The 26,395-nt window shown below is 45.3% G+C and overlaps 1 protein-coding gene across 2 annotated transcripts in view; it reads left to right on the forward strand.

Annotated features, from left to right (window-relative positions):
• The window catches only part of LOC146209731 (sulfotransferase 1C2-like), a 123,537-nt gene that overhangs the window by 39,004 nt on the left and 58,138 nt on the right, over window positions 1–26,395 (forward strand). The window contains exon 1 of one of the 2 annotated variants that reach the window (XM_084603323.1): window positions 17,434–17,867. The exons of the other annotated variant lie outside the window; for it this stretch is intronic. The gene's annotated coding sequence lies outside the window, so the exon portion shown is untranslated. Of the gene's footprint in view, window positions 1–17,433; window positions 17,868–26,395 lie in introns of those variants that run through there. 2 annotated transcript variants of the gene reach the window in all.

The raw sequence follows: 26,395 nt of genomic DNA on the forward strand, positions 1-26,395 counted from the left end.
TTGGTGTACCGCGGACAACCGGCCAATCTGCTACTTTTGCGGGCTGCCGGGCCATGTCGCACGCCTTTGCCGCCAACGCCTTCCACCTTCTCGACCTGACTTTTCGAACTAGTCCTACGATACAGACCAGCCCTCGCCGAGAACTCCGCCCGGTTCCGACTTTGTATCTCGTGAATATCAAACGTATACAACTCGCCGATCATCGTCCCCTCATTGCCGTTTCCCGTCCCCTCTTCCCCGACGTTCTACCGGCGCTGTTGAGGGAAACTAACAGTCGCAGTTCCCGGGGCAAGAACTGCACTTTATTCGAACTCTTCAAGTCCTCTGTGTTCTCCCGCCAACGTAATACAAGTGTTTGTGGACGGCGTCGCAGTTCTCGCTCTTGTCGACTCGGGTGCTGCTGTATCCGTCATCAGTGAAACTCTTTGCCGTCGTCTTCGGAAGGTGACCACCGCGCTTTCCGACTCTTCGCTTCGCACCGCCTCATCACAGCTTCGCACCGCCTCATCACAGCGCATTCATCCCTCAGTGGCGTGCACGGCCCATGTTCTAATCGAAGATGTCTTATACACCATCGAGTTTATTGTACTGTCTCACTGCTCACACGACATCATCCTGAGCTACGATTTCCTCTCATCGTGCCGTTATTGACTGCGCCCGCGCGGAAGTTTCCCTTTTACCTCTTTGTGATACCGTCTTGTGTGACGTGCCCACCCGGTCTGCAAAGCTCCTTGTCGCCAATGACACACATTCCTCCCATTTCTGCTGCCCTCGTTCCACTCTCCTGTGAAAGCGCTACTGCTTCAACTGTCTTCTTCACATCTTCCGACGCCGCTTCATGCCATCCCTGCCTCCTGCTTCCATTTGCGGTTCTCAAGTTCGAAGATGGCCTTAGTGAAATGTACGTCTCAAATCCATTTTCGTGCCCGTCCGTCCTGCTACGCGGCGAGTGTCTCGGTCGTATTGAAGAACTTGATCCCGCACTTGAAAATACTCTTCCTGCCCCGCCTACTTCATTAGACGTTAATGTTCTCAGCTCTTGCGATATAGCGACCGCTTCCACACCACCTGATGTTCTTCAACAAGCTATTGACGCAGATCTTCCACCCCACAACGCGATCAACTCGCTGCTCTTCTACAGAACTTCACTTCTGCTTTCGACCTTCCTCACACTGCTCTGGGTCGCACGTCTGTCGTTACGCACACAATCGACACTAGTACAAACGCACCTTTACTACAGCGTCCTTATCGCGTGTCGGCATCTGAGCGCCAAGTCATTGCTGACAACGTGGACGACATCCTTTGCCGGGGCGTCATACAGCCATCTAACAGTCCATGGGCTCCTCCGGTTATTTTGATCACCAAGAAAGATGGTTCAATCCGGTTTTGCGTCGATTACCGTAGGCTTAACAAAATCACGCGCAAAGATGTCTATCCTCCGCCGCGAATTGACGACGCCTTGGACTGTTTACTGGGTGCCGAGTATTTCTCCTCTTTGGATTTGCGCTCTGGCTACTGGCAGGTACCGATAGCCGATGATGACCCCTCGAAAACTTCCTATATAACACCGGACGGCTTATACGAGTTCAACGTTATGCCCTTTGGCCTCTGCAATGCCCCAGCTACTTTCGAGCGCCATATGGACACTGTTCTTCGTGGACTCAAGTGGCAGACCTGTCTTTGTTACCTGGATGACATCATAGTTTTTTCTACCGACTTTTCTTCTCACCTTCTCCGCCTTAAGCATGTCCTCACATGTCTCGCCGATGCTGGGCTTCAGTTGAATTTGAAGAAGTGCCACTTTGCCGCTCAAAAACGCACCATTTTAGGCCACGTAGTCTCTAAGGGCGGCATTCTTCCCGACCCCACCAAACGTCGCGCAGTTTCATAGTTTCCGACGCCAACCTCCCTGAAGCAGCTTAGGAGCTTTATCGGCCTCTGCTCCTACTTTCGACGTTTCATCTTGAACTCCGCCTCTATCATCGCTCCTCTGACTCAGCTCCTCTGACTCAGCTCCTTGACGTCAGCTCCGACCTTTCTGCCAGGACTCCAACCTGCGATAAAGCCTTCGACACTTTACGCCGCCTTTTGGTTTCGCCTCCCATTCTACGCAACTTTGATCCGACTGCGCCTAAGGAGATTCACACTGATGCCAGCAGTAATGGGCTTGGTGCCGTCATTACCCAACGTAAGCCTGGTTACAGCGAGCATGTTGTGGCATACGCCAGCCGAACATTGACGAAAGCAGAATCTAATTATTCAGTCACAGAAAGGGAATGTTTGGCCATTATTTGGGCCATCGGAAAATTTCGTCCCTGTGTGTATGGCCGACCGTTTTACGTTGTGACCGATCGCCACGCTTTGTGCTGGCTTGCGCCTCTGAAAGACCCATCCGGTCGCCTTGCTCGCTGGGCTCTCCGTCTCCAGGAGTGACATTCATGTCATTTATCGATCAGGCCTGAAACATACGGACGCGAATGCTCTTTCCCGCTCGCCATTGGCTAGAGATACCTCGTCTGACCACGTCTGTGCCTACGATTTGTCGACTCTTGCCACTATCGACATGGCTACCGAGCAGCGGAATGACCCCTGGATCAATGCACTTTTGGATTTTCTCTCAAGTCCTACTCCCGGTCTTTCATCCAAAGCACTCGTCCGCCAAGCCCACCACTTCTCCATTCGTGACGGTCTTCTCTATCGCCGCAATTATTTGCTTGATGGACGGAAGTGGCTTCTAGTCATTCCGCGTCATCTCCGTGCCGACATTTGTGCTGCGTACCATGGTGACCCACAATGTGCTCACGGTGGCGTATTGAAAACCTACACGCGCCTACGTCTGCGATTTTACTGGCGTGGAATGTACCGCTTTGTACGCCATTTCGTGCACGCTTGCAAGTCTTGTCAACGCCGAAAAACTCCTCAGAGGTCCCCTGTTTCGTTGCAGCCGTTACCCTGCCCTGCTCGTCCGTTTGACCGCATTGGCATAGATCTCTATGGCCCTCTTCCTACTACTCCTGCTGAAAACCGATGGATTATCGCGGCAGTAGGCCATCGTACACGCTACACTGAAGCATCACCGTTACCCTTTGCCTCCGTAAAGACGTTGCTTTGTTCTTTCTCAATAATTTGATTCTTCGCCACGGGGCTCCGAAGGAACTGCTCAGTGACCGCGGACGCGTTTTCTTGTCCGAAGCTCTTGAGGCCCTACTGAAAGAATGGCGCATCATTCACCGCACCGCAACTTCTTACCACCCTCAAATGAATGGCCTGATCGAGCGCTTCAACCGTGCTCTGAGTGATATGCTGGCCATGTACGTCAACGACGCTCATTCCAACTGGGACCACGTTCTTCCCTTCGTAACCTACGCGTACAATACTGCGATACAGACCACCACTGGATTATCTCCCTTCTTTCTTGTTTATGGGCGCGAGCCAACCTGTACAATGGACGCGCTGTTTCCCTACCGCCCTGATGTGTCTGAATCGATGCCACTCTCGGACGCCGCCCAGTACGCAGAAGAATGCCGTCAGCTCGCCCGTTCGCTTACAACGGAAAACCAGTGGCAACAAAAACACCACCGCGACACCGGCGAGCCTTCTACATATGTACCTACCTGCCTGGTGTGGCTCTCGGTCCCGGCCACAACCACCGGCCTTTCAAAGAAGCTTCTTGCTCGATATCATGGTCCATACCGAGTCCTCCAACAAACATCTCCTGTCAACTACGTAGTTGAGCCTGTTGCGCCCTCTGCGGACTTGCGTCGCCGTGGACGCGAAACAGTTCATGTGAACCGAATCAAGCCATACTACGATCCGTCTGTTCTTTCGGCTCCATAAGTCGCCAGGATGGCTCCTTCTCTACCCGGGGGGAAAATGTAGTGTGGTAATCTTCGTCTTCATAGCCACTGCCATGCATCGCGTGCTGGCGCACTCGAGGACGAAGAAGTTGGTCGTTGTCTGTGTGAATCGCTACGCCTTACGCCCCGCTACGAGTTCATTCCGAGCAGCTGGATCCATCTGCGTCAACTGAATAAACACACCCCTACATCCTCTTCTTTTTTCTTGTCTATTTTCTCTTCTGTCCGCATAAGGCAGCGGAGGTGGCTCAGCTTCTTATTATTATTCTGCCTTGATATATGGCACATACCCACGAAGGGGGATTGGCCAGGGTTCAGTGTGGACTGCCAAATGTCCTACACAAACTGAATTAGTGCATTAAAGTAATTTTCAACTAAGCAAAAACATAAGATTTAAGATCACAAAATTGATTTAAAGAAAAAATACGAAGCAAAAGTATGAAAGTTTGTAAACTTGGAATACAATTAGCAAGGGAATCTGTCCGTAGTTGTGATGTAGTTATGTAAGTACCGACAAATTTAAGGTAATGCAAATCCTTTCGCACTCGCACCGAAGGAGAGTAGAAGCGGGACCGACAACGTAAATCCCAAGCGTGCAATTGAAGTTTCTAAATGCACCCTCCTCTGATGTGAAAACCTTCGGCAAGCGAGAAGAAAGTGATCAATATTTTCAATCACACCGCAGGCCTCACAAAGGTTTGTGGGGCTGATCCCGCATCTACATAAATAAAGATTTAGGCGAGGAATCCTGCATCTCATAAGAGTCATCGTTACCTCACACTGCCGTGATTTACATGAACGAACTTTCCATGAGTATACGAAATGCTGGTATTCGGCTGTAGATAGCAAAGGATTATGTATTGCATGAAGTGGCTAGGTATTGATAACGCTGGAAACGGGACATTCGAAAAATGGTGATATTAGGGATGGTGCATGAAACAGATGCGTCAAGAGCTGATTTAGCCAGGGCCTAAACTAGCTTCGGCTATTGGCCCAACATTTTTTGCAATTTGTATATGTATTGAAATAATTGATTGATTGATTGATTGATTGATTGATTGATTGATTGATTGATTGATTGATTGATTGATTGATTGATTGATTGATTAATTGATTGATTGATTGATTGAAATCTGCCGCTTCGTTCTGGATAATACCGCTGTGACCAGGGACAAAGATGAAGCGTATTTCACTAACCCCGGTATGAAATACTTCAGTGAGTGGTTCAACAGAGCATCCCGTGCTGACTTCAGTGACAACAAAACAGAAAGAGAGTCTGATAGAAAAATTATTTTTGATTGACTGCACTGAACTTATAGTAGTGCTAGCCCAATTGCTATAAACTCTGCTAGAAATATTGGTGTGTAATCCGGGACACGCACCGAAAAACTCCAGGAAAGAGACTGAAAAAATTCCAATCGCTGCTTTCTGTGCACTCACAGACGCATCAGTGGCAATTACAGTGTGATCAGGGAACTTTTCAAGGTGTACCCATAGGAGACTGGATATTGGACTTGAAGGTTAGTGCTTCACATTAGATGGGAAAATAGAATCATAATTTATATCCACTAAGGACGTTGAGTTACCAATAGGACATATAGAACCAAGGTCCACACCAATGTTTGATAAAAAAATAGGTATAGCCACACCGGTAGTAGCCTCAAATGATCGCAAGAATGATCTAACAGTTAGAAGGCGGAAGCGGGAGTTAAGGTCCGGAATACGGGCCTCCAAGTACAGAACAGCGGTAGAGACTGACTGTGGAAGCCCTAGGCAGAGGCGCAGCGCCCGTCTTTCTAAAAGCAGCAAAGGATGCAGATTATATTTTGGACACCCAGAAAAAAGAATGCAGCCAAATTCCAGAATCGGTCTCACATAGGATTTGTACCAAATTTTCTATTACTTATCCGTATGAGCCTACCAAGGGCACGCTCACGTTTTCGAACATTGTACTTGACGTGAAGCCTCCAATCCATACTAGCATCATGCGTAATGCCTAAATACCGCACAGATTACACTTGAGGTATGACGTCTGAGCTACAGAGCCAGTAGCAGACCCGTGGAATTTTCAGTCTTCCTACAGTCGCAACAACAACGGCACCTCTTTCTCTCTTTTCACTTCCACCTTCCTCCCTTCCCTGAAGGCGCGGTTCAGATGTCTGCGGAGAATACAGATAGTTGCGTCAAGAGTTTTTGGGATTGGTTAACACATAATAACATTTCGTGTAGAAATTCGTGTTCAGCCACTTTCATACGAAAATGCACTCTATCTGTGTTAGATTTAACTTTTACCTCTCCAAGCCTTTTTGTCAATAATTGGTTGACACTTGATAGTGGCACCTCTACATACCGATTGCTTTTGATGTTAATTGCCCGGTAACGCCAGCGACTTCTCTGTTGAAGATATTTGTTAATTATAATAATTTTTGTTAACGTTACGCTCTAATCTTGAGTCAGTGCCTAACACGGATGAAGAACAAAAATCAATACACTTGTGTTCGGTGATTGAGGATTTCCGTAAGAAGTCTGAGATCTTGGTACGGAGTTTATAGGGGAATACTTCAGCTGTTTGTTGGAATTCTGATTGTTCCCAGGATTACAGACGTAAACAGGCGGCATGGAAGAAGCTTCTCCACAATCAGCGCCCGAAAAAATGGCATGATTATAAGTTCATCGCAGCTAGTTTTAAACGTACAGTTATAAAAGCGAAGGACGATTATGACGTTAGGCATTTCGATTTCCTTTCTAAATCTGGCAACCGAACTGCTTTTTTTTTTTTACACTGGCGGAAAAAGATTCCGCCATTACAAAATATACATTTTCTTATTGTGACTCCCCATGAAGCAATAGACGCAATTGAAACAATTGCCAAAGGACTGGAGAAGCGTTTCTCATCTGCACTTTTTTCGTGCTCAATATCTGTATTGCCAGTGGATACAGTTAATTATGATCCTCAAATTACCGTTTCTGAGCTTTCTGCTATAGTTATGAGATTACCAGCCGCTGCTCCCGGTCCTGATAACGTAACTTCAAAAATGATAACCATCCTTTTTGAGGAGTCACCTGACACATTATTAGAGCTAGCAAATTATTCCATCAAACATGCCTGGATACACCCAGAATAGAAACTTGCCAAAGTGATTCCTTTACTTAAATAAAGGTGGTGCCTTTTCTATAGGTAATATTAGACCAATTTCATTAACATCAAACATTATAAAATTAATTGAAAGAGTCACACTTATACGTATTTCGGACTTCGTGAACCAAGAGAATGACCTCAGCCCTAGCCAAATTGGGTTCCGTCAAAAGTGTTCCATCTGGAATGAGCATGCTGACCTTGAGAGTCGAGTTCTTTTAGAGCGGCGCCAAAAAATGCACGCTGCCTTGATAGCGCTAGATATAGCCAAAGCCTATGATAGTGTTTAACATAGCATTCTATTGCAAAAATGAAAAGCTCTTCAGTTTTCAAATTATTTAGGAGCGTGGATATCTAAATTCTTTCAGAACCGAGAGTTTTTCTGTGCATTAAATGGCGTTCATTCTGGCAGATACAAGCAAGCCAGGGGAGTTCCGCAAAGAGACGGCCTCTCACCTGTGCCTTTGAACCTACTACACAACTCAATTCCAGTTAATCATCATGTCTGCACTTACGTATATGCAGATGATATCGCGTTTTTTGTGGCTGCTTCGGATATTCAATCCCTTTATCTCTGCTTGCAAATGTACCTAAACTGTATTGAGAATTGGGTGTGTGGCTTGCGTCTCACATTAAATGTGAACAAGAGCACTGTCCTTGTTTTTAGCATAAAATTTCTATAAGTCTGTCTGTAATGTATTATCAACAAATAATACCTCCGGTTAGATAAATAAAGTGTTTCGGGGTCACTTATGATGATAGTCTTTCATGGCAGCCTCACATTAACCATACTGCTACGAAAGCGGCTCGGGCCCTGTGCGCATGGCGCCGAATTAGTCATCCCCAGTCTGGAATGCGGATAGATGTGCTTCTAATTTGAAAGGGCCCTAGCTAGCCTTGCTAAGAACAAAGCTAGCGGAATTGATGGCGTTCCAGCTAAGTTGCTTCAAAACCTCAACCATGACGCTGTTAACATTCTGCATACATTATGTCAGAAGATTTGGACAACCCTGCAGTGGCCACAGGATTGGAGGAGGTCAGTTTACATCCCCATTCCAAAGAAAGGCAGTGCCAAAGATTGTTCCAACTACCGCACGATCGCGCTTATTTCGCATGCTAGCAAGGTGATGTTGAAACTCCTCCAAGGAAGGCTGCAGCAGTATGTGGATCGGGAGCTTACGGACGTGCAAGCTGGGTTTCGCAAGGGCAGAGGAACTAGAGACCAAATTGCCAACGTTCGCTGGATCATGGAAAAAGCAAGAGAGTTCCAGAAACTTATCTACTCTTCTTTATTGATTATGCGAAAGCGTTTGATTGCGTAGATCACAGCAGATTATGGCAAGCTCTCCAAGAGATGGGAGTTCCAATTCACCTCATCTGTCTCCTCAGGAACCTGTATGAAGGACAAGAGGCCACAGTCAGAACTGGACATGGTCTTACTGATTGGTTTCCGATTGAGAAAGGAGTGAGGCAAGGCTGCATACTGTCGCCCTGCCTATTTAACCTATATGCTGAGTGCATCATGATGAAGGCTGGTCTGGACGAGTCTTCAGCTGGAGTGAAGATTGCTGGAAAACGTATCAACAACCTTAGATAGGCGGATGATACCACTTTAATGGCAGAAAGTGAAGTGGAACTCAAGAGACTTCTGATGCGCGTACAAGAAGAGAGTGAGAAGTTTGGCCTTAAACTGACCATTAAAAAGACAAAGATCATGGCGTCTTGCCCTATCAAGTCCTGGAGCATCAATGGACAAGAAGTGGAAGCTGTGACAGATTAATTTTCTCTTCTTGGGCTCCAAGATTACCTCGGAAGGAGACTGCAGCCATGAAATTAGGAGACGCCTGCTTCTGGGAAAGAGAGCAATGGTTAGCCTTGACCGCCTAGTAAAGAGCAGAGACATTAGTCTGCTAACCAAGATCCGTATAACTCGTGCTATGGTCTTTCCAGTTGTGATGTATGGATGCGAGAGTTGGATTGTGAAAACGGCTGACCGCCGAAGAATTGACGCGTTTGAATTGTGGTGCTGGTGAAGACTCTTGTAAGTTCCTTGGACTGCCAGAAGATCAAATCAGTCAATATTGTCGACCATAAACCCTGACTGCTCATTGGAGGGTCAAATTCTAAAGTTAAAGCTCAGCTACTTTGGTCATCTGATGAGAAGAGAGGAGTCGCTGGAGAAAGATTTGATGCTGGGAAAGGTTGAGGGTCGCCGGAGAAGGGGTAAGCAGCGAACGCGATGGTTAGATGGCATCCTCGAGGCACTGCAGATGAAGTTATGTGATGTTAGGAAGATAGTGAGCGGAAAGCGTGGCGTGACATGGTCCATAGGGTCACGAGGATTCGGACACGACTGAACCACTGAACTGAATGTGCTTCTAATCTGCGTTCAATTTTAGAGTTCGGTTCAGTGTTGTTTTCTGGTTCAGGAGGTAATAAACTTTGCCCGCTTGTTCTCTTGGAGCGAGAAGCTCTTAGGTTGTGTGCTCTACAATGTGTTCTACCTTGACGCCCGGATTCCTCCTTTGCTATGTATACATTACAATTTCGAAGTGTTCAGACGTACCTAAGGATATATGAATCAGAGTTTTACCAATCTATGTCTATTTTTGCTGCCAACCGACCTCCTTTTTCGGTGTACATTGCCCTAAATTTCCCACTCCGCAGGTAGTTATGGTCCAAAATTTGCTGGACGCTTTAAATGTTTCTCTTCGTAGTATTATTCCCATGCAAACTAGCGGGTCGTCTGTTGAAATTATTTTTGACGACATATTCCCGAATAATGGTAAAAACTTATCATCCGTTATTCTAAACGGATTATTATAAGATCATTTAAGAAGTCTTTCTGCTAGCTTTGCAATAGCAACTGACGCATCTCAGTGTAATGAAAAAGCAGGTGTGGGTATATATTGTTCGCATTTAGACTGGTCTTTTTCTGTTCGTCTTCCGGACTTTATTTCAATTTTTGAAGTGGAGTTTCTGGCAATGGTAATCGCTTTACGGAAACTAGACTCTTCTTTTTCTAAAGTAGCTGTAATTTCCGACTCTCTATTCTTGTGTTCATCCCTCTCTTCATCAGTAGATTTTGCAATTGTAAATACCTTCTCTCCCTGATTCCTCGACATTTGAAAGTTGTACATATGGTATGGGTATCAGGCCATAACAATGTGACTTTAAATAAATATGCTGATAGTTTGGCATAGGATCCTCGGATGGCTCCGTATTATCTATCCTTCCGGCGACAGCGTACACCATGGCCGCGAGGTTTCAGCGAAACATTTTATTAAACATGCAAACTGAACATCTTTTAAGATCTGATGACTACCTCCATTTAAAACATACTTGGAGTAGAAAATTATGTCATTCACGGCAAGTTGAGATTTCTCTAACAAGGCTGCGATGCGTATCCCACCTTTAAATTTCTATCTTCGCAGGTCTGTTTTTACCGGCATGCAAAATTTTTTACTTTAATCAAATCGTTTGCCTTGCTTGCTAAATATTTCAACTTCACTTGTTCTACAATTCCAGTGTCAATCTCCCGTGTGTGTTACCACTTTACATTTTATATTTCGTTTAATTCACCTTTTGTTTCCTTTCCTCTACCCCTCCAATATCATTAATTTTTTTTTTAATTGCATGAAAACATCCTTCAAAAACTCTGCTACCCAATTCTTGGCCGATTCCCCTCTGTGGGTATGTGTAATAACAACAACAACAAAAACAACAGCCTGGAGACATCGAAGGTGATCGACCGCAGACTTTGCATAAAAATTGGACGAACACGAGTCGGCCACGCGAGTTTCACCGCCGCTTCACGAACAATCCGTTTGGAAGTGTGTGTTCTATGTGCTACCGGCTGCGGCATAACAATGATCTAACGCCGGTGAGTGAACTTATATATTCGATTCTTCATTTGGCCACAAGTATATAGCCATGCATGCAGCCATTGCTTTCTCAATTCAACTAGGGTTAACCAGACCTAAACCACAGCCAACGTTTTATTGTTTAAGGCATGTACTCAAGCTATAGAGATGTTTTTGCCGTGAACGATGAATTGATGCCAAGGACAATAGACGATGGTTGTATTCTGTGCCATGATTCTATGTTTTCCGGAAACTATTTCAACGAACGCCTAAAAGGTCAATGAAATATCACTATCCAATATTAGATTTTTACTTTTCAAAGAAAAATATATTGTGCCTTGGGTTCTCTTTGGGCTGATGGGATTTTTCACTCTCTGAAGGAACCCTAAGATCGTCCGACATGCCGGACCACCACGATTTTCGAATCCATTGTCAGAAAGCAGTGCACTTTGATGAAGGGTTCATATGCTGCGTTGGAAGGCCCTCCTAATTGGCTCCCCTTTCTTGATGCATGGGTGTGTCTCCCAGTACGAGCATAGCCAGGGACAGGAGGAGTGGTTGTCTGAACAAATTCTAAAACTTTTCCGAGCGATGCATCCCCCCTTTTATTCTTTCTTTCGACAATTAGGAAAAGCGTTCGCATGTCGCCAAAGTGGTCCTGTTTTAAACAACTGACCCTTCTTGTTTACTACAGCAGAAAAATTGCTGATATAATCTTTATGCTCAGGCTCTTTCCATTTTTTTTTTGCCTTCGGCTCACAATACCCCTTAAAACATTTCTCGATACGCCACTACCTCCAAAAATTTTGAATGTTTGCAACTGGTGAAGCATCAAAACATGGCCGACTTGTACTATGCAGCTCAGCTATTTGAGGTATACGTGCGATTTTAATTTTGGCTGCACTTCAACGCATAAAAAGGAAAACCTTCCGTGCTTTACAAATAGCGCACCTGAGTTGAAACCGCAAGGACAGCCGTCGCGTCCAACCACTTTTACGCAAGAATGTTTTGTTTTGTTTTGCATATAGGCACCCCCAGCGGTGGTTGAGTGACGTCATTACATTTGACGTCATCTCTGTGTCATAGGGAATTGCATTATGGCATCGGAGTTTCCGGCCAGCCTGCGCTCTATCACAATAGCACTGAAAGCGATTGTTCAAAGCCCTTCAGCGAGAACAAAATGTGCACCCTTTTTTCTTCGCAAAGCCTGAACTGTACGCGTGAGGCGGCTAGGAAGTTCACTGGAAAACGCGATGTCCTGAACTGACTTGTAGAACTCTTGCGGCTCCTCATTCGAAAAGCCTGCATTACAGACCGTTTTACCGAGAGCAGGCAGGAGAGGATGAAAATACTCTCTAACCAGATTTTCTTGCACCGGCACATTGTTACCAGTACCGAGTGGGCTGTGCATTCGCACGCTTCATGCATAGCAGAGCGGCCTTGCACCTCACTATATTGTCGATTGAGAGACTTAAATACCTTTATTAGCACCCCTTTTAGTGGTAATGTCATCGGTACAGCAATGCGTGATCGTGGACCGCACGAACAATCAAAGAAATCGCAAGATGATTGCCGAGAACGTATGCGGGAAGCATGCGTCGGCAGTCCGAGTTCGGCTGTGATATGTTTCTGCTTCACCGCTTTCCAGTCTATCCTGATTTAATTCGCCTATGAACGTTTTATGTAAGCCAGATAGACTTAGTACCAATGACGGACTCCCGAATATGATGCCCATTTCACTTCCTTCGCCGTAGTAACCACGTAACCACGCGCACCGGGCAAGCCGGGCCACCCGCAAGCCCTCCGCGACGATATACGCGGTGGATCACTTCCGCCAGCGCAAGAAGAGCGTGCTAAAATCTGTTCTTCACTTAAACAATAAGCCGACAGCAAGAAAAAAAAAATATCTTTCTTGCGGATTTCTGAACCATACCATGTTATTCATAATTGCAATACAAATAAATTTCGCAACACATCGTCTCATAGTCTGCACGCTGGCTCCGCTGCTAAGGCGTCACTGAAATTTACAGCTTTTACTGATGGTATGGGATCGGCAGTAAGGCAGTTCCATGAGAGTTCATTTAATCTAGCACTGAGCAATTACAAAGCGCCTTCGGATGCGCCTTCGATGCGAAACAATTTAGGCCTAGCGGCGACTTGCATTACCAGACAGGAAAGGTGGCCTGAAATGATTGAACCCAAAACTAAGCAATAAATTGATCATTTGGCAGGAATGTGCGTTGAATTTCCTTTCACATATGCTATGTTTACAAAGTAATTACTCAAAAGGAGACAAGGAAGAGAGTAGTTTACCGAGCGATGGGCCCATGAGAGAAAAAAAACATACAGAGCTTGTAATGCATGATATTTTGCGTGTTTCTTAAGCTTTCGAGCTCCTTCTTGCTCTGCGTATAGATTAGCCGAGCCCTCAGTCATCGCATCGCTTCACGAAATGTTTAGATACAAATAATATTTAGTTACCAGTAAAATAGTGTTGTCGCTGCTGCGCTTGCCGGTATTGAAGCTTGGTCGCACTTTTTTTTCCTTGAAGGTTCGTGCTACAGCTCCGTGTTCAGCGAAAATTACGCCCAAGCAACCACCGAGGAGCCAGCGCTGATAAATTTGCCAGTGATGCCAAACTCGACATGTTAAAATGACTCCAGTGGACAAAATAGTGCGCATAGGCATCCAGAACATTAGATGCAAGTTCTAATAGTCAAGAAGTTGTAATTGTTAGAGCAGCCGCAATGGCCTGTACACTTCGAAACATGCTTCGAAACTAAGTCCCAATCTTATGAACGCAGTCCAGACATAAGAAGCAAATACGTTACCAATTTTACCAGTTCCGAGTGGCCGAGTGGTTAGCGCAGAGAGCTACGGAATAAGAGGTGCCGAGTTCGAATCGCGTCAGATATGCAGGGTTTTTTTTCGCTTAGTTGTAATTTTTTTATTTTTTCGCTTTCTTTAATGTAGTTGAGGTGCTTCGCTATGTTTTAATTTTTACTTTTTATCCAAAAATGAAAGCCATCAGGCGCTCATTGGTTAACACTCATGAACAACACACAAGAAATGCACACATTAGGTACCAACTAGAAACACGGTGGGCAACTTTCTTATGAAACTCATCAACAATGCATCAAGAACATGTATAGAAATGTTAATGTGCATGATGAGAAATGTAATCAACATTTAATCAGAAACTCATTAAGATTTTTTCTAAGAGATACGTGTTGCAGCATGTGCTTTCGCTAAATTTGTTTTTCTGAATGACAGAGGTCGCGTGGTAAGCGTTGTCAGTACTCTTCCTTTCTCTCAGTGACGAAGCGGAGAAAGGTGTGCGTCACGCTCCGGTAGCGAATACGGCTCAAATTTCGCGCAGTCACTATCGCATTCACTATCACAGTTGCTATCAGGGCCGCTGCATACGCACTGCAATTCCCGTGAAGCCTATGTGTAGGTTTTTCTTGCACTAAAATAAGCGCCAGATATATATACCAGACGACGCGAACTTAATACTTGATTAGTGAGCCCTGGCTAATTAGGCCACTAATTAGCGTGCTTTTCGAAATTACTCACGCCAGCCGCTGCTGGAAGTTTCGTTTTCTGAAAGAATTTTGTTCTTTTTTTTGCGTCGCTTTATGTATATGTAAGACTTTTCGAAAACGATTGTTGTAGCCTACTGTAATGACCTTGAATTCTAAATTTTCGTTTTTATTCCTGAAGTATCGGCAGCATAACGGACGCTGCATCACCTGGTCGTCGCCGGAAAGATACGATACATATAGTCGTAATAACAGTCATAAATGTCGAAATCAGCTTGGCTACTTTCTATTCGGGACAATGGCTTCTTGTCCCATGGCCCTCTAATTAACCCTGTATGTGTTGTACTTGATGCAGCCGCTTTATGCCCGCAAACTTCTTAATCTGATTCTATCCGCCTGTCTATCATCCCTGCTGCACTTAGCCTCTTTTGAATACCAATATGTTATCTATAACGATCATCCCTCTTTTCCATTACAAGCATGCGTTAGCTGAAAGGATATCGCTCGTTTTTGTTCTCTAGCCCAATCTGCCTTTTTTCTCTCTATTAATGCCATGCACAGCTGTCACCTTCCTTTCCTATAGATCGTTGTGTGGTCCTCACTTTGAGCTGAACCCGTTGGTTGGCTTAAACGTTTCTGCCCTATAGGTTAGTACTTGTAGGATGAAACAGTTATACATATCTGTCTTATATGATACAAATAAATTTACATTCATGATCGAAGACTAACTTCCAAATGCGATTAACCTTGTATTTGTTCTAGTTATTTCAGTCTAGTACACCAGATCTGCCATCAAAATACAATATGTAGATAGATATTTCTCTTATCAATCGTAGCCCTTCGCTACGCATCGTAAACGGTAGTTCCCCTCTAAGGCTATTAATCATTACTTCGGTTTTCGGCCTATTAATATTTACATTTGCCGTTCCGTGCCTTGCGAAGACTTACTCAAAAAGCGTCCGACTCGCGCGTCAGAGGATGCAGTTCGAATGAGTGTGCCGCAGAAGCCTCCACAGGATAGAAAAAAACGGCAGGTCATTATGTATTTAAACCAAGCGGGAAGAGCGAATGCTTTTGCGCAGAGATAGAAATGGAAAGAGACAATCACGTACCATGCACAGCGCAAGGTTGTGTTCAAGCTGCACCTGGGGCGATGAGTTGCGGTGGAATTATAGTTCACTGTAGCTGCTGGGATACCACCGATAATAAATAAGGAAGTGGCAATAGCTACGACGAGCCGTATGACTGACCGCCATGCACACGGTCATCAAAATCAGTATTCCAGGAACAGTGCGCTTTCCTGCGGAGAGTATATACTGCCTTAGAAAAGCCGCCAATACCGCATCTCGATGATTGTGTGTGCTTCAACGTCCCAAAGCGACTCTAGCTATTAGAAACGGTTGAAGAGCCGCGGATATTTTGACCACCTGGGGTCCTTAGCATGCACTAACGTCGCGCAACACACGGGCGCTATCGCTTTTCGCCTCCATCCAAAAGCAGCCGTTGAGACCGGGATTCGATCCTGCGTCCATGAGCGCAGCAGTCAAGCGCCGCAACCGCTGTCTCACCATGGCAGGGCGACCTCGACATTTGCACGCCACAGCGTTCATGGATGGATTTCACCAGGTGGAGTAGCGACTTCGCACTCAAATTATCCGGAATGAAATCTGTTGTTGCCGACGATACCATATGAAAGTAGTGTTCGAATTTTCCGTGCCAGGACACGTAGACTATGTTAAATATAGACCTCATTTAAAACTATTAAATCATCACTTATGTGTCACGTGGAAATCTTATCTACGCAGGCACTGTATCTCTGCCATAGTCGAGCGCAACCCAGCACAATGCAATGCCGGCATGTGGTTTGCCGATGCGAATGTGCCATTTGTAACGATGCAAATAATGATGAATTTTATTAGCATTCAAATAATCTAACTATACCAAATGACTGTGCCCTACAGCTATTTAGAGCATTTAGGCTGCAGCATTCTATTTTGGCTGTTAGATAAACTACGGCTCACTTTCCACGAACACTAATTCCAATGGTAGTGCAGACGACACTGCATTGTTTACTTTTCGCACACTGCGCTGATTTTGAAAATAAAAGCCGATTTTAATTATTTGTTTCTGTGTGGCTTCCCATTGACTGACGATTAGTTGGCAACCAGTCAGTTCTTATGACTCTATAAATAAAAGCTTATAGGCGGGTGACATCAGTGAAATAAAAGCAAGAAATGGGCCCATTCCTACAATAAGGCTTAAGCTTTTGAAATGCACGCGTAAAATAGCAACCTTGATATTACTTTGTTTATGTTCAAGTGACACAATATTTTTTAGGCTTCTTGGAGGATTATTGAAAAACAGAACTGCGTCAAAAGAACCGGACAAGAGAAGAAGGACACAGGACGAACCCGATTGTCTATTCCTTTGGTGTAGTTATGTTTTTCAATAATGCCTTACCAACTAAACTAGCCCCCATCGCACTCTATTAGATTTCTTGGAGGAGTTCCACAAGTTTTAAAGTACGCATTCTGGGCCGTTGTTCCGGATCCATTCCTTGCAGGAGTCGACGTGAAAGGAAAAAGAAGGTTGTACACCAACCTCCTTTCTCTTGCCTGATACCATTTTCACCGTTACGGCTGATACTATTCTCTGCTGCGCAGAGATCTTGGACTAGCGCTGCTTGTGGTGTGCGTCGGGGAAGGAAAGTCATTGCCATGTGAAGAACGAAGCGGCTACGTGCGAGTCCGGCCGCAGCCGACTTAGCCCGGGAAAGCAACCTGAGCGACACGAAGCAAGCGCGTGGCCTGTCAATCAAAGCAGGAGCACCTTGCTCAAACCTCAGCAGACCCGCTCCATGCGCGACTTCTTCGGTGATCACACTAATGAGCCCGTCTTGGCATCGGTCGCGGGCGACTCTTCGAGAGACTCACAGCGCCTTAGGGGGAAAGCAAACAAGGGGGCGACACATTAATCACCCCGCCGACTGCGGCGTCGCCAACAGACGCATCGTAACGCGGCGACGAGCAGAAAGGCAGCGAGCCTTCTTCTGGCCGCGCGTCCGTCAGGGAGGATGGTCGCTGGAGCTTAGAAGACAATGGCTTGGCGACGGTTGCGGCAACACGCGTAGCGCGTCGCCTCCGTCGCTGGCGACGCCGTCCGGACGCAGCACAGGGAGCACCTTGCCGCGAGTGCTGCCGCCGCGAGTGGATGCAACAGCTGCATCTGAGTTCCGTCGCCGCTGCCGACCTCCGCTGATCTCGCCAAAGTCGCTCCAGCCGCATCTGTTGCGTGGACCGAAGAGTGGAGCGCCCTCGGCCTGAGTAGTGGTTGCCGTTCCGCTATTGCCAGTGCTATCAGGGGCGGGGTCAAGTTCGAACTAGTGAACCGGACCCTCGCCTCACGCGTCGACGGCAGCGTCGGGTCAGCGGACTCCTGTGATTGGACGGCGCTGCCCTTAGGACCGACGGTGCGTATTTTTATTGTTTGTTTATAGTGACAAGGTCCTCGTTTACTCACCGGAGACATTTCACCACGTTTCAGCCAGTGTTGCGAGAACAGAAGACAAAGTAAAACAAACATCTCAGTTCGTGGATGGCTGGACTTGCGCGTCGCGACACGGCACAGCCGGCAAATTCATGCCTTATAAGAAACATGAGTCTACTTCTATGAAACTCACTAACTAGCGAGCCAACCGTTCTAGCACCGAGAAGCCTTGCATTACAAGACGGCTTTGACGCCACACAGAGGGCTGTGAGCGCCACAAATTTCTTACCTCCGAGCAACTTTTCTGTTTCAATAAAAACTAATATTTCTTGCAAATGAATTCCAGAATATGTAAAAGGACCAGCCTCATCTATTTTTTTTTTAATTCTTTTTCTTTTGCGCTCAACGTGGCTATAAGTAACCGCCCCGCGTTCTCGAAATAAGCAATGCGTCTTATTCGTCTGTAGCAAATTCTTTTTTCTTTAGTCAGTGCGGTTCTCGCTTCTAAGTTCGCCCTGTTCTAACCCTCCTGTACTTTTATGTATGTCCAGAGTGCACATATATTAACCGAGACGCCCTCTCGCTCGTTTTATCTTCTATTTTTGTGTGTGGCATACAGATTGCGAATTGGCACGATTTCCGCGTGATTGCCGCAAACGAATCCTGAAACATGCCAGAAGAACAGACTTACCTTCTAAGATGTACGCCTCAAACTAGAAGCAGTTATCTTTTTACGTCATTCAGCCCCCTTTGTAGTTGTTAGCGAGATCCCACATGCTATGCAGAACGACCCATGCAGCAGCGCCGGATGAAATTACCAATTCATTTAGTTTTAGCCGCAGATAGTATATCTGGTCACGTTTCACGGGTATTTATCTATATATGTTTAAGCCGAGGTTTGCGGAAAACGCACTGCTATTCTCTTGGTAGCTCCAGCACGTACGCCACCTCAGCTGTCGGCAGTTGTTAACCAGCGCCATTAAAAAGCAAAATACGCAACATGGATCCTGTTTTTGCATATCTAGCGCAATGCTTCTCCGTGTTTCCTACTCATGCAGTTAAGTAACGAATGAGTTGCCGTTGCAGTGGCTACACTCTAAGCAAAATTCTCATTGTTTTTGCTTTATTCGCAAGTTAACGTTCAAGACGTACTTTGGTCACAAGATCGCGGTCACAAGGTAGTAATGCACAAGGTCACCCCCTCTTAAAGTGAATATGAGGAACAGTAGCGAGCTTTTCGTAGCGCCGTAGTCGGATACAACTTTAGTCTCCAGTGACCGACATATACAATTCATCTGCGACAGAATGCAATCCTTTGTTAGTGCTTCTCTGGCTACCCAAACAAAAAGGTAACCGTCAGGTCAAATTAAAAGCGCAAGAAGTTAGATTTCTCTGCCTTGTTTGCTATTGCAAAGTATTGAAAACGTATTCTGTTTACTGTTCATCGGAATAACACACACGGCGCTTGCCAATACTCTTGGTTAGCAACTGCTGTGGTTTTTTTTTTTTTTTCTTCAGTTAAATGCTACTATAGCATTTACGGCACGACCACTCGTCTCATCGAACTGGTGCGGGCGCCGAGGTACCTCGAGAACGTGTTTCGAGTAGTCGGCCATTTCGATGTGCGGCGGATTCTGATTCAGCGGAATTCCGAAGAGCGCGACCCTGCTCTGAAGTGCTGATCCTACGAGGCCTTGTACAACTCTGCATGAAAAGGAGCACCAGGCTCCGGAATCACGCTTAGTCCCTTTTCGTGTACTCCAGTTTTTAGACGTGCGCTGACGCTGAGTACAAAACATCATTAGGCGAACCTTGCGTTTTCGTCTTCTTGATTTGGCATATATCTGCCGCTTGGAACACGAAAGAGTGAGAGCCGTGTCACTCATTCAGTGAGACCGCCATTCGCATATGACTTGTCTACCGTTCGCTTCATATTTTGCCTCATGCCTCGCCACAACGCAGTCGCAGCGCCGGCTGTCTTCGGGCACGCCGTACCACCCAGCTGCAGTTTATATTTTCCAGGACGTGCAGCAATTCGTGTATTTTTATGCATACTCTTTCAAGCGAACAGACAGTGTGCAAGTTGGGAATAACGGCTGCCATTTAAAACCTTCGCCTTCACGTGTGAGCGTGCTGTGCATTTTATTGCGTCTGGAATAAAGGAAAATTAATAGCGCAATAAACAACGAAAACGTAGTGTTCGATACACCGAAATTACTGGCTTTGATACTACTTTACCAGCTCTTGTAGTGAGCTTGTCGACCCCCTCGTTTTGCGCCGAAAGCGGTCTCTGCATCCTACAGAACGTCGCGTTACATTTACACGCTGCTTCCTGTGTACGATATTTTCCGCTAGACGGCACGTGTTGGACGAATCGCACCGGCTGTGCTGTCACCTGCGCTGTTGTTTCTTTTACATCTGCCCTTTAATAGTAGGTATCTCGTCGTTTGGAACTTTCTTGACCGTAAATGCGCGCGTCTACTTGAGTCCAGAGGCCAGGCGACCTACGCTGGTTGCAATACGCGTGCGGAAGACACGTTTTCCGCGTGATAGTGTGGCGCGGTCGCTCCGCTTCCGCCACACGCTCAAGGCCGCCAGAAGACGTGGAAGACGGGACTGCTTTTTTTTTTTTTTTTTTTTTGCTATCCCATGTTATTTGAAGTCCACGTGAAGCAAAATATACTTTGTCAGGATGGTTCGAAACCAGATACCGCTAAACATTGCCCCCTAAATGCACTATTCTGTGGCGTACGGTTTTGTAAATACTTTAGACTGTGCACAGAGTCAGCGGCTAATGCTGGGAAAGGCCCGTAACACTAAATTCAAAGTTTTTGAACTCAGACGCGCATCAGAGTAACCAACATATCGCGCAGGGGCTCACTCCAGTGAAAGGCTTCAGAGATTCCAGTGATGACAAAAAACAATCTTGGGCTACTTAGTATACTTTAAACAGAACAAATGAGAGAGAGAGGAAGAGAACAAAAAAGCTGTACTGTTAAATTCAAAACAAATGTTCCTCACTTCGGTGTTTGACTCCTTGTTACCTTGTTAATTTGGTTTATCCCATTTTTGTGTGGTGGTGGTTTTAATGACCTTCATCCACAGTCTTCCTTGTTTCGGGCTCTATGCGATGATGTTTTCTTTAGCTGGAGATCTACATCACCGCCATTCCTCTCCTCCTCTTCTTTGCTCATCCTAGTTTTTTCACGTGGCCTCCTGATATGCCGTTTTTTTTCACGTCACAGCATGCAGTAAATATCTTCCTTTACACAGATGTGACAACCAGCTGTTATATCTTACGACTAAAACACTACGTACACCAGGAAGTTCTAATAACCCTGGGTACGGCATTCAAACGCTGGTTGAAGGCTCTTATCTTACTTTGCCAATTGCGATCAGGAAGAATCGGCTCAGCTCATGCAGCGGACGCATATCATTGAAGCGTATTGTTATTTGCTGGAAGTATCATGGCAGTCATCTCCTTATCTAGGCCGTGGCCTCCGTTAACCTTCCAGACAAGTTCAAGTCACTGTGCCTTCACAAAGCGAGGAAGGACTCGAAACTCACAGGCGGCCTTCGGAGGTCATTAGTTCGTATCCCACTGGCAGCATGTGGTTTTTCTTCCGTTTTTTAATCAATTATCTGCATGGTTCCATTATTGTTTTACATTCATCAGCCCCGAAAGGGAAAAAATATTTTCCTTTCGCTTTCTTTAGTGTCGTTGGCCTTTCTAAGTACTCAATACCAAATAAAATACAAGCATTTAGTTAATAACCTAACTGATGAGCGATGGTGTATGTTTTAACCAAATACAGTGCGGATGAAACAGTCCTAGAATATGAATACCAATAAAATATTCGTAATAATATTTGCTATTGTGCGACTATTCGCACCAAACTAACAATTATACAACACACTGCAGCGCCGGCGATGGCGCTGTGGTAAGGTGCTGCAACTTGTGAAGCTAAATACAGCTTTTAAAAAGCGCAACACCAACCTCACTAAAGAATTCAACCCGAATCTAATATATTGATCAAATTTCGTCGAGTTATCGTCACCAGCCTAAATACACCCACTGCAGGAGAAGAGCCTCTCCCTATCTCTCCTATTAATCCTATCCTCTGCCAGATGTGGCAGTCCTATCCCCCAGACTTCCTAATCTCACCTGGCCACCTAACCATCCTTCTGTCCCCTTACAACGCTTCCCTTCTCTTCGATTCAAGCCAGTTAGATTAACGACCACCAGCTATCTTCTCTTCGCATTACAGGCTTGTATCTCTGCCTTCTTCCGATTCCGACTTGGATAACTATTTCATGTTTACTCGCTGACTGCCTGATGACGAGGCTCTCTTTTCCTCTCTTGTAACTTTCCATAGCTGCCTAGTCATGCGTAAAGGAAAAATAGTTTTCTCTAATACACTAGAGCTATATCTCGCAAAATGATGCATGCTGCAGTTGCGTTTAGAGTCATGGTCTCCGAGATCGCTCATCTAGAGAGGATTTGCCGGAGCTGCCTGAGCCCTGCCGTGTCGTTTAGTATTAGTGGCTGTTTATGAATATCATAAACGCCGTCCCATTAATTTGCTGGTGCTACGGCGTTGATCTCTTCATCGTACATGTACTGATCGGAACAAGCAGGGTCGTATGTAGTGCTGGTGCACATGAAACCTGTTGTTGAAACAGTTGGCGAAAAATAATAAGGGAAGCATTATTATAGAAATGCATGTCCATTCAAAGATTATTCGAAAAATAGAGAACAAGTTCATTTTCTCTCGAACAATTTTTAGTGCACATTATTTGACCCGTTCAGATAATGGAACAAAGCCTACCCAAATTGCTATCCAAAATATTCCAATATCCCAACACGCCTGTTCATTTTGGTTATTACAAGCACACGTATTTCAAGTACGACACACTATTCACGGCACGCGTATACCATGTTAAAAGCCGCTGATAAGTTTCGAGGGTTAGGACTGAATCCAATAGTGGTCTATTTCGGCAATCTATCTGCACAACAATCTTTTACAAATTTACAGTGCACAGCGGTTAAAACAGATTACATCACTGATCACAAGAGCTGATGACACGCTCAACCATATTCATGCTTTTCAGAATACCATTTGCTTAGTCTGCCATTCGTTGTCCATGGAAACGGTATCACTTGCGTAAGATTATGACGGTCGTATAGATAACATACAACATAGCAGGATCCTCACAATATTTATTTCCGCATGCAGTGTTAAGAGTAAACTGTGGAGCATCAGCCTTCCCGTGAACGTAACCCCTTGCAAGTGCTACTGCAGTCGTGTAACCTAAAATAATCACATTAAAAAGAACGCTCACTGTTCTGCTAACATCATCTTTAGGAAGCTGTCCCGCATTAACCAAACCTTCTCTAACTCATAGGCGAACATTCTAAGCTTGCAACGTAATATCGTTGCAGGATTATAATACGCCATAACAGATAACTTAAGCTGTAGGAACCTGGCGCCCGTTGTATGGCGTCACCGTCACCTCGGCGGAACACCGCCGCCCACGGAGAAACGCTCGCCAGCGGAGTGCCGAGGCAGCTGAGCGGCGCAGTCTTTTGCGTTCTGTGAGGCGTACTCGAGCATGTCCCTACCCGTCGTTTTGCGGTGTGACTTTGAGAGCTTTGAGCTAATTTGAGTAATCACAGGAAGTATTTTTCGACCGGGAAATCTTGAAAAAGAAAAGGGTCGTCCTCGGCATGGCGTGCGTTTCTTTTTTTTTTTTTACCGACCGGCTCATGGTATGTCTGTTACATAGTCAAAAATGCCTCGCACGATTTCACCATGCGCTAAGAACGCCTACGTTAGGTGCTTGAGAAGACGACTTCGGAGACGGGAAATGCGCCTGCACTGCGCGTTCATCTTATTTTTGTTCTCGTCAAACCCCGTTTTAGGATCAAATACTGCCGAGCCGTGTTGCCATGGTGCCGTAGTAATGGTAGTTGTAATGGTCAGCGTTCATTTTGAAAAAGCTGCACCTGACTTTTTTTGTAATAGGCTCAAACGATACGGAATAGAATAATGGCAGATGACATTTTGTCTTCAATCTGGCAACGAGAGCAGGAAAAGGAGAAGTATAAACAAGCAAGGCAAAAATAGGATTATTGTAATGGTAGAAAAAGCAAATAAGCATACTTCCAGGACTTCCTGCACAATAACGCTGCAATAGACCACTGATCCGGCCTTGAGAATATCAAACGTAATCGTAATATGAGCGAAATGAGTAATACTACCTGAGCATCATTTTTACATACACGACAATGCTCTGGTTGAACACGTCGGAGCTGCTAAAAAAAATTGACTTCGGAAATGCTATACTATAAATACGTTTCTCTAGACGTGCTGCGGTGGTTATGAAAAAGAAAAAATAATAATTTTCCTGCTATGAGCGGCCCTAATCTTTCGGACACCTGCTATGACAAAGATCTTGGTAGTATTTGGCTTTTGCTTATTTAGGCGTTCTCCCAGCGCAGGAAGTTCAATGCGATTGACCGAAGCTGCCTTGAGCATTTCAAGGCAGTAGTCCAATACTGTAAAACTATTATATACAATCGAATGAAAACAGACAGTGCGATCTGTTGTATGATAAGCCACCAGACAACTAAGAGGGCGTCCTATTGTTAAAGGAATTCCTCTGTTCGTTCGTTCACTAAGGTGTTCTACTTTCTCGGTGTACCACGAACTCGCTGAGCCGATACCTGACCGCGATACCTGATGAGTGTGAGGGGATACGACCATAAAGGTAGTTTTCTATTTGCACTTCAAGAATTCCGGATAACTGAAAGCCATTCCTTTTACACACCTTGTTACTGCAGCTTGCCGGACTGTCGCTAAATCAGTTTACAGCATTGGCCATACAAGCAATTTTTGAGAGAGGTAAAACGGTCTTGTCTTACTGCACCATAATCAAGAAACCTCGCGTGCACTAAAACGCCAATGAGAAACACTATCTCGACAGGCCAGGAAACGAGCGTTGATGAGAAAATGCGTAAATCTGTGTCAAGTGTAACGCGAATGCGAAATAAAAAACAATTAAATGTTTGCTACTCGCGAAGAAATATGGGCGAGACCTATTAACCCTCCAAGCGGTAATCTGGGTGCCTTCGAAATTAAAAAACAATACTGCGTTTAAGCTCGTTTCCGATAATTAAAATGTATTTTTTTCTTTTTTAGCCTTTTATATGATGCCGTTAGCCGATTTTGTGAACATGCTGTATTGAATGAGCTCTGAAATGAGGGATTTTATCAGGCGAGACGGTCATGCCACAAACAAATGTTAACAAATTCTAAGAGTATCAAAGCAAAGCTCCCAGCACATTTTCATTGGTTGACAAATGAAGAGAGGAAGAGGGACAAGAAGATCACGGTGATAAGAATTGTTCGTGTCTCCGATATGCTCCTTCTGTTAAGAGGAAAAAGTAAATTATCTATAACTATGTCAGTGAAAGTAGGTGCACAAACATATTGTCTCTGCCCATCTCTGAAGAGCGTAACGCGGCTCGAACGACGATGGTGGTTGCCTTTTCTTTTTTCCGTGCGGGGATTGTCTTGTACATAGGTGAGGAAATACTAGCGTCGTAACTTACGCTGTTGGGTTTCTTCGATTTCCAATTGTCAATGAAGTGACTACAGATGAAGGAGTGCGGCTTCAGCTCCGAGACTCTCGTGCGGTCGCTCCTGGGAAACAGTTGGTACAAAGCTTCCGGTGCAACCGGAATTTAAAAATTTCGGCACTTTCCATGACCACACAGTAACCAGATACGTAGATGCATGCCTCTGTCTAAAGAACCGTGCTTAGATCACCCGCCACTGATGCTTGTGTGGAAAGCTGTAGAAATGAATTGACTTAAAAGCGTCCGACGAGTTCGCGTAGCTATCAGTGCAGCCAACAACGCACCACGTTTTGCAGGCCTTGTTTGGCCAGACGACGTTTCACCTGACGTATTCACACAACTAGCTCAACTTTCTGATCTCCTGAGGATATATTCCCGCACATCATCTAAACATTAGGATTTCAAATTTCCACACAAAGCAACTACAAACAGCGCGCTCCAATGGGCTGTCAATGCGCCGGCTAGGGCCGGCGAATGCAAACAATGAGCGATGCGCCGAGAGGCGGCGCCGCCCGTTGAGCTGTCCGGTCCCTATAGCTTAATCTATTTCCTCCAGAAATCTGCCTACCGTCCAATCTATATACCTGTCTAAAATGTAAGCATCGTACAGTTTTATCCGTAATGCTCGCATCCCTACACTCTTGGCAGTTGCATGAATTACTACCCTCAGTGGAGATAGCGCAGGATCCTAACAGATGAAAAATCTTCCACTCAGCCAAACCCTTTCATGAAAACTTGACATGGAAGTGAAAAAAACAAAAACAAAGAATTCCAGGCACTTTAGCTGATAGGGAAAATTGAATCTCTCTGAACCGGTTGGTGGAGTGGCATGTGAAACAGCAGCTGGATTCACTGGAAACGTTATGAAT

Source organism: Amblyomma maculatum, chromosome 1, assembly GCF_055883805.1.
Source record: "Amblyomma maculatum isolate TAMU_Amacu chromosome 1, ASM5588380v1, whole genome shotgun sequence".
In the NCBI taxonomy this organism is placed as follows: domain Eukaryota; kingdom Metazoa; phylum Arthropoda; class Arachnida; order Ixodida; family Ixodidae; genus Amblyomma; species Amblyomma maculatum.